This window comes from Aphidius gifuensis, linkage group LG2 (assembly GCF_014905175.1).
Source record: "Aphidius gifuensis isolate YNYX2018 linkage group LG2, ASM1490517v1, whole genome shotgun sequence".
Lineage (NCBI taxonomy): Eukaryota > Metazoa > Arthropoda > Insecta > Hymenoptera > Braconidae > Aphidius > Aphidius gifuensis.
The window spans coordinates 18,269,493-18,279,085 of record NC_057789.1 but is presented as its reverse complement, the minus strand read 5'-3'; positions in this window follow the sequence as shown (position 1 = coordinate 18,279,085).

The following is a 9,593-nucleotide window of genomic DNA, read 5'->3' as shown; positions in this document are numbered from 1 at the left end:
ATTTTTTACGAGGAATAATATGGATTAAACAGCAATATCGTCTCTTTAATATTTTACGAGATTAAGAAAAATATCGAAATTTTTTACTAATTTTTGATTATTTTGCTATTTTTCACTATAAATAAATTTAAAAAAAAATAAGTTTATTAATGATTTGAATAGTATTTTTTACGAGGAAAACAATGGTAATAATAGAAATTCAATATCTCTAACAGTTTTTGTAATATGAATTATTGAAAATTCAAAACATTGATATATTTATAAAACAACGAATTGCCACCAGAAATAACTAGATTTCATAGTTATATTTGGACTTGAATGAAAAAACCCAACTTTTATTTTAAAATATTATGTCACAGACTTCTTGGCATTACTCCAAGCTATTTTTATGGCTCAAAATAAAAAAAAAATAAAAAAAATGGAAGACTTCGGAAGCCTACGGTCTTAAAATAGAAGACTTCCTCTGAAAGACCTCAGGCTTACGAGGTCTTTAAATGGAAGACTTCGCAAGCCTGAGGTCTTTAATAGGAAGTCTTCCGAAGTCTTCTTAGTTGGACAAATAAAGACTGTTTTAAGACTTTGACATTTTAAAGACTGAGATTTTTTAGATCGGGCCCGTGAAGGAGAAAACAACATTTTGGCAACAAGCCTGGCAAAATGTTGCCAAGTCTTTGCTGCCAGTCTTGGTCAGTGCTTGCACCAGGCTTAGGATTTGACACCAATTTAAGCTTGGCTAATAATACTGGGCCAAGCATGGGCTGCCAATACTCAGCCAAGACTTCCAAAAATTTAATAATTTTATAAAAAAAAAAAATTTTTTTTGATTGTTTGGAACAATTTAATTTTTTACCTCAGCCGCAGTATTGTATTTTATAACGAAAAAAAAAAAACGTTCATAACTTACGAACTAATTGAAGGAAAATCATCGTATTAGGCTTAAATGATGCGTCTTCGAAAACTCTATCGCCCGCATAGTAGGTTTTTTCATCCATCTTCAATAGTTTTTGAACGAAAAAAAAAAAAATATGAAATAAAAAAAAAAATAATCACATATTTAATTTTATTTCTCAGAAACTATTCAAGGCCGAAAAAAAAGCCAAAAATCTCATAATGGAGCTTCATGAAGCCTTTCATTTAAGCTTAGTTTGATGTCTCTATCTTCATTATCCCGAAAGTTATAACGGTTTTAAACAAATTTGAAAAAATTAGAAATCGAATAACTTGACCAAAAATGAGAATAAAGACTTCGTAGTAGGCTCATTTTTTGCGTCTTAAAAAACTCTATCGCCCGCATTGTCGGTTTTTTCCTCTATCTTTAATAGTTTTTGAACGAAAAAAAAAAAACTATAAAATAAAAAAAAAATAATCACATATTTAATTTTATTTCTCAGAAACTATTCAAAGCCGAAAAAAAAGCCAAATATCCCATAATGGAGCTTCATGAGGCCTTTCATTTAAGCATAGTTTGATGTCTCTATCTTCATTATCCCGAATGTTATAACGGTTTTAAACAAATTTGAAAAAATTAGAAATCGAATAACTTGACCAAAAATGAGAATGTAGACTTCGTATTAGGATCATTTTTTGCGTCTCAAAAAACTCCAATTCAAGCTTGGCTAATAATACTGGGCCAAGCATGGGCTGCCAATACTCAGCCAAGACTTCCAAAAATTTAATAATTTTATAAAAAAAAAAAATTTTTTTTGATTGTTTAGAACAATTTAATTTTTTACTTAAATGATGCGTCTTCAAAAACTCTATCGCCCGCATTGTCGGTTTTTTCCTCTATCTTCAGTAGTTTTTGAACGAAAAAAAAAAAACTATGAATAAAAAAAAAAATAATCACATATTTAATTTTTTTTCTCAGAAATTATTCAAGGCCAAAGAAAAAGTTAAATATCTCATAAAAAATTGGCCGAAAAAAAAGCCAAATATCCCATAATAAAGCTTCGTAAGACCTTTCATTTAAGCCTAGTTTGATGTCTCTATCTTCATTATCCCGAAAGTTATAACGGTTTTAAACAAATTTAAAAAAATTAGAAATCGAATAACTTGACCAAAAATAAGAATAAAGACTTCGTATTAGGCTCATATTTTGCGTCTCAAAAAACTTTATACTTAAAAAATCAAATATTTGATTTCTTTTTTCAAAAACCATTTAAGGCCAAAAAATGACCTACATTTCCTTCAACAGAGCTTTTTGAGAACTTTTAATTGAGCCTAATACAATGTTTCTATCTTCAGTATCCTGAGAGTTATATTAATTTCAATCAATTTTTCAACAACTCAGAAAAATTAGGCATCGAATAACTCAACGTAAAATTAAAATAGAGAATTCGATTTCACGACAAAAAAAATTTAAAAAAAAAAAATTGACAGAAAAAATCACGACAAAACAAATTTTGACAAAAAAAATCATGATGAAAAAAAGCATGATAAAAAAAGATCTGGTAACGTTTGTTGGGGCGTGTGGCCCGCGTTACCGTTGAAAATTAAAAATTTTCAATACTCCGGCTAGAGCCGTGTTAAATTTTATCTCTTAAATGGTTTTTAAAAGTAACAATAATAGTACATTTTTTTTTATTTTTCTGAAAATCGATTTTTTTTTTTTTTTTTTTTTCGTTCAAGTTAAGGCAAGATATAACTTCTGTTAGAATCAACGGAATGACTACATATTAAGCTCAAAAAACGTGGTTTTCAAAACTCTATCGCCCCTTAAGGAGTTTATCCTGATTCCAATAGTCGATTTTTTTCTATTTTTGAAACAAAAGAGACAAAAATATTTCAAAAATTCTATTTTTTATTATTTTATGAAAACTATAATTTTTTTTGAAAAAAGTTTCGACTAAAAGTTGTAGGATTTTACCACACATGCTTTTTAAGTCTTATACGAAGTATCTAGGACGATTTTGTCGAAAGTTAGAGCATTTTTCAGAAATTACTCGAAAACTAGAAATGCAATAACTTTTGATAAAAATGTAGTAGAGACTTCGTATTAGGCTCAAACAACGCGTCTTCTGAAACTCCATAGCCCTTCATGAGAAAGAGCATTATCTGTTCAGTCACTTTTTTTTTTTTTTTCTAAAAACTAAATTTAAAAAAAAAAAAAAATGGTTTTTTTTTAATTTTTATAAAAAATATGATTCATAGATCAAAATTCTTTCGGAGAGGCGATAGAATTTTCGAATACGCATATTTTAAGCCTAATACACGGAGAAAAATTTTCACTCAATATTACTATGGTGCCACATTACCATAGAACCATATTATGATTATTAAAAAATTTACTGTCATTTCAACGAAAAAAAACAATTGTAGTCTTGAAAAATTAAAATGTACCATAGCGATTTTGTCATGTTTTTTTTTTGCTATTCCCCGATAAAAAAATTACAACGCATAAAGAAATTTTTACAGAAACCAAATTTAAAATTTAAAATAATCCAGTCTAAAAATTACATTGCACCATAGTAAAAAATATTTTTTTTTTTTTTGCTTTGTTTATTTCTAAATTTTACTTTGTTGTTATGGACAAGATTAAAATGATCCTCTGAAAATTTACAATGTACCATAGTAATTTTAATAACTTTCTTGGATTTCCTGTAGGTGTCACTAACAAATACAAAGCAACATATTTAAAATTACAATGGGCCATAGCAAAATTGATGAAGGACTCAGAAATGTCAACTGCCCCCACTTTTTAGTCGACTGTGCAGGCGTGACTTTGCTTATTTTCAAATTGTTAATGTAAAACAAATAATATTTCCCTTACAGATACGTTGTTGTGGCGCAGCGGATAACTCATAGGATTTGTATCCCGATGATATGGGGTTCAAATCCTAGGCTTGAAATGTTTTTTTACAATATTTTTTTACGAGCGTTTATAAACATAATAAATTTTGCGTTTGCCCATCGCAAAATTTACTATGGTACACCGCGGAAGGTCGCATGGCCAGTAAGTGACGTTTTTCAATGAAAATTGCTATGGTCTGTCTCAAAATTTAATATGATGCTCTTATGGTTCCAGCTTACTGTAACACAACGCAAAAATTGCTATGGTATTATATTAAAAAAAAATGTAAATTTTTATCCGTGTATAAAGTCTCTAACACCATTCCATCATGAGTTATCGTTTGCCTAAAAAATGAAAACGGCACTAGCTATAACTCAAAATAGAGTAGTCGCAGAGGTTTCATATTGCTTAAAATAATCGTTTTTCAAAATTCTATAACTTTCTCGAATGAATTTTTATCGTACGAATAGTATTTTTCGTGCAAAACACAATTTTCGTTTTCAAAAAAAAATGGCCGGATAGATAATGTTTTTTTTTATTAGGGGCGATAAAATTTCCAGAGCCGCTTCTTTTGAGCCAAATCCAAAGTCTTTACGACAATTAGTTTAAAAGTTATGAACGTTTTTTTTTTTGGGGGGATAAATCCAATACTGCGGCTGAGCCTTTCGGCTCCTAGCCTCCGTAAAAATCACAAAAAAAAGTAAAAAAAAAAAAATTTAGACAAAAAATATCTAGTGACTGAGTCAAAGATTTGAATCGTTGAATAAGATTGATAGTAATTGTTTGGCTACAATTACAGCTGAGTAAAAAATCTAGCTAAGAAAAATAATGCAGATATTGATTATTTGGCTATAATCCAAGCTAAGTAGAAAATCTAGCTTTATAAAAAATCTAGCTAAGTGCAAAATCTAGCTAAGTAAAATGATGTAGATATTGATTGTTTGGCTATTATTAAGGTTAAGTAAAATATCTACTAGCTGAGTAAAATATCTAACGGCTATACATATATGAGAAAAATAATTTATATGAAATATTAAATTTATTATTTAGAAAAAAAAAAATTTATTATGACGTAATTTTTTTTTAAAATTTTTTCTGTCATGATTTTTTTTGTCGTTATTTTTTTCGTCGAGTTTTTTTTTTGAAAATTTTTTTTACATGTAAGCGAGAATTCGTAACGGGATCTTATTTTGCGTCGCAAAAAACTCTATCACCCGCAAAATCGGTTTTTTTTGCTATCTCCAATATTTTTTGAGATATAAAAACAATAAACATAAACATTTTTTTTTGAATAATGTTATTATTAATAAACCGTAAAACTTTTTAAAAAACCATAATTTCATTATATCTGGGAAATTATGACACCCATGGCCCTAGCCGGAGTATTGAAAATTTTTAATTTTCAACGGGTAACGCGGGCCACACGCCCCAACAAACGTTACCAGATCTTTTTTATTTATACAATTGATAATTTTTATTCGACTGAAAAAACTACACCATAAATACTTGACATCACCAGGTCTTGAACACGGTATCTTCTAGTTGAAACTCCAGAGCTTTTTTTTTTTTTTTTTTTTTGAAAAAAGTTTATTTATTGAATTTCTTAAATTTAAGTATACATTATATTTTAACTAAATTAAAGGGGAGAAATTAAACTTAAAAAAAGCCCTAAAAGATAATTTAATTTTAAGTTAGTTTTGTCTTTTAGTATTGGACTTATAACTATTACTGTATTGACTATTTTTATATTTTAGTAGTGATAATAACAACAAAACATAAATTTACAATTGATATCACTGAAAGCCTCAGTTTTCAAAAATGAACACCTCATCTAAAATCGAGGCTTTCAGTGACATCAATTGTAAATTTATGTTTTGTTTTTATTTCACTCATTTTGTTTAACTGATAATAATTTATAAAAATTCATAAGAGAGAATATAGAGAATTATATTCGTACAATTCAGGTGCGTGAACCTGGCCTGCATAAGCCCTAAAAAAATTATCTAGAATACTCATTAGAAGCGTCTTAATTTGTACTATTTTTTACAGCAACTGTTTTCATTTGTACCTCAAAATTAAAGGGTGTTTAAAGGGTTAAAAATTCATTTTTTTTCTAGATCACTTAGGGGGAAATTGATACAGACGCAGAATAATTTGTACTAATTTGTACCACCAAGCCCGGAATTTGTACCTCAAAAATAACAACCAAAAAAAAATTATTTACTCCAAAATGTTAATTAACAATTGAATGACTTCTGTTTAAATTATTGAGGTACTAATTTGCTCTTATCGGTACAAGTTAGATTATGTTCTGCTCTTTAAAATATAAAATAAATTATTTAAAAATATTGATTTTTCGAGGAACCATGGAATAGTTAATAAAAATGTTTGATTAACAATTGCATGGCGCCTTTAAAAATCAATATTTTTGAATAATTTCTATTTTATTTTAAAGAGCAGAACGTAGGATAATTTGTATCGATGAAATTAGAATTTGTACCCACGTAAATTGAAAGTAACTTGTTGTTTTATTATTATTATTATTATTATTGAGGTACAAATTTTGTTAAGATCGGTACAAATTAGCTTAACGTCTGCTCTTTTAAAGAGAAAAAAAAAATTATTTGAAAATATTGATTTTTCAAGGCAATTGTTAATAAAAATCTCTCTGGTTTTTTTTCAAAAAAATGAATTGACGCATAGAAGGACGTTGGAGTTGACTTGATGAAACTTAGAAAAAAAAAGGAGCCCGGTGGTCTAGTGGTCAACGCGTTTGCCCGGAAAGCAAAAGACCCGGGTTCGATTCCCGGCGGGGGAACTTCGTTATTTTTTCTAAGTTTCTGGTTTTTTTCTATTTATTAACAATTTTTTAAATTTTTATTAACAATTGCATGGTGCTTCCAAAAATATTTTTAAATAATTTATTTTTTATTTTAAAGAGCAGATTAATAGATTCGTGAGAAAAAAAAATGGCAGAATCAATAAAGAAAATTGTACTTGGATTTCGTTTTTTTTTACTAGACCATGGGGAAAACTTCTGTGCGTTTCTATTTCTTGCTTTCTCACTTATACACTTGTGAGTCCATCTACATGATAAAATAACTCGACAGACTGCGAAAGAAGTTTCACTTCCCTCGCGCGTACTGGTAACACACACAATTTTTTTTTTATTTCATATCACTATATGCGCATTGACTCTGTCTCGACACCGTTTTGATCGCGTTTTGACAGCATTTCGACAGGCTTCCGACACCAAATTGAGAGGTGCTTATTTCATTCATTTTTCATTTTTTTTAAATTGTTCAAACATCATTATGATCTTTATTTATAATATATTTGTATTCTTTCAATAAAAATATTAATAGAAAATATAAAAACTTGTAAAAATTAAAAAAAAAAATTTTTTTTTGTTAATAATTTTTAAATCTATTGTTAATAACAATTACATAAAAAAAAGAAAATAAAACAGTATATGAGCTCATTATGATGTTTAAACAATTTAAAACCAAAAAATTTTTTTCTTAATTTTTACAAGTGTTATGTATAGTTTCCCTCACTTTACATTTAATTTAATTTCAAACAATAATTTTAAACAAAGACATGAAATTTATATTTAATATTAAAAAGAATAAAACAATTTATTTAACAATTATACTATTTGATATGATAATTTAACAAGACACAATATATATATATATATATATTAATGGTCGTGATATGGCAGAGCCAAATCACCAATACAATTTTACTAAATTTTTCTGAATATTTTTCGGACGCACCGTTTAGTTTGGTGGCCGGACAAGAAGTGTATTTTTATATTTTTCAGGGAGACACCAATACATACATACATATATTTTATTTACAATATTGGGTGTACCTATTTTGGCACGCTACACAAGTTTTTAATATTTTCTGTCAATATTTCTATTGAAAAAATACAAATCCATTATAAATAGTTAAATTAGAAAGAATTAAGCACCTCTAAATTCGGTGTCGAAAGGCGGTTGAAATGCTGTCAAAACGCGATCAAAAAGGTGTCAAGACAGAGTCAATGCGCATATAGTGATATAAAATTGAAAAAAAGTTATTTTTGCTATTGTTTAATCTTCAAATGCTTTTATATACTGTTTTACTTTGTTTTCTTTATGTCATTGTTATTAACAATAGATTTAAAAATTATTCCGGCATGAGATTAATGTCGGAAAAATTAGTCCACCACTAGTTTTATGCCGAAGCATTTTCTTCAGCATTCATCTTATGCCAGAATAATTACTCCGGCATGACATTAATTAATGCCGGAACAATTAATTTGGCATTAGATCACTAAAAAACAATGTAGAAATATTATATATGTTCATCAATTTTATCAAATATATTTATTTAAACTGTAACGTGCCATTTCTGCGTGTTACCTTCTCGGACCAATTATCAAGTATGTTATCTGGTTTATTTATTTATTTAGCTCAAAACACAAAACTAACCAAACTCAAAATCTCAAATAACCAACTATTATTATTATTTGTTAAAATCGTGTAGTTTCCAATTCGCCCTAAAACTCGAAAAAAGGCTTATCACATTAATACCCAAAGACACAAAATAGCAACAATTAAACCCAACAACCGAAATATACAGCAAATTGACCAGAATAACCATCAACAATTAGCCTAGAGGGAAGCTAGACTCGCTCAGTGTGCTGGTTGTGGTAGAAGGGCCGGATAAAGTTACCAGAGAAATAATTACAGTCAAATCAAAATAATTAACAATAACACATTATTATTTTATATTCAAAAACCAAAACGTATTATTTATTTATCCAAAACTTAATCATAAATCCAAAATACAAAAACGTAGTCTCAAAAATCCATAAACAATCAAAGTCTCAATATTCCAAAACGTACAACATAAGCTTACTCGCGACCTTGAATTAAATATATCAATTAAATAAACAAAGGGACCGCGTTTCTAATTATTTAAACAAAACTAAACTAAATAATCCAAACGTAAATGTATGCTTGACGTTGTCCATGATTCACACGGACAACGCCCCAAAACTAACCTACAAAATCCACGTGTCCGCTGAGTATCCAGCTAGAAACATGAGTACCCTACATTACGTAAAACCAAGATCTGATCTCGAAACGTGTATCTCTTACCACGTCCCACAGCCAAAAGAGTGAGTTCAGCCCAAGATATTTCGGAGCAGCTCGGATCTACTAAGCTGTTCCCACTCCAAGCTATCCCTCCTCTCTCTATCTTGGTGAAAAAGGGGGAAAATATAATGAACAATAATAATAATAATATACAAAAAGAAATACTAAAATAATAAAATATAAAAACGAAGTCGTTGGTTGGAGGATTTCCGTTGGATCGGTCTTGATCAGCCTATAAGGCAGCGAGAATGAACAGCCTCCTCCCCAGACTCCTCCAACGACGACGACATCCTTCTCTCATCTCTTGTCAAGTCTGTGGTCCAGTTGATTCTTGCTCCTGAGATTCCGGAAACAATATCTAAAACAACTAGGACAAGGTACGGAATAGTATGAAAGTCTTTATCAATATGGCTCTGGTAAGGATCAACCTCGACCAGCTTCACATTCTTTTAAATAATATAAGAAATGCGGAAAAGCTGGACCAACACAGTTGCAGTGTGGTTTGGTTCCTGAGCATCCAGGTGCCGAATCCGGTTGGACAAAGGTAGTAACTGGAGGTCCAGGTCTTGATAGTTGAGTAGCCATGCTATCAAGAGTGTTTAGTCTATGTTCAAAGTATTTCTCTCGGAGTGAAGATTCTATGATCTAACACA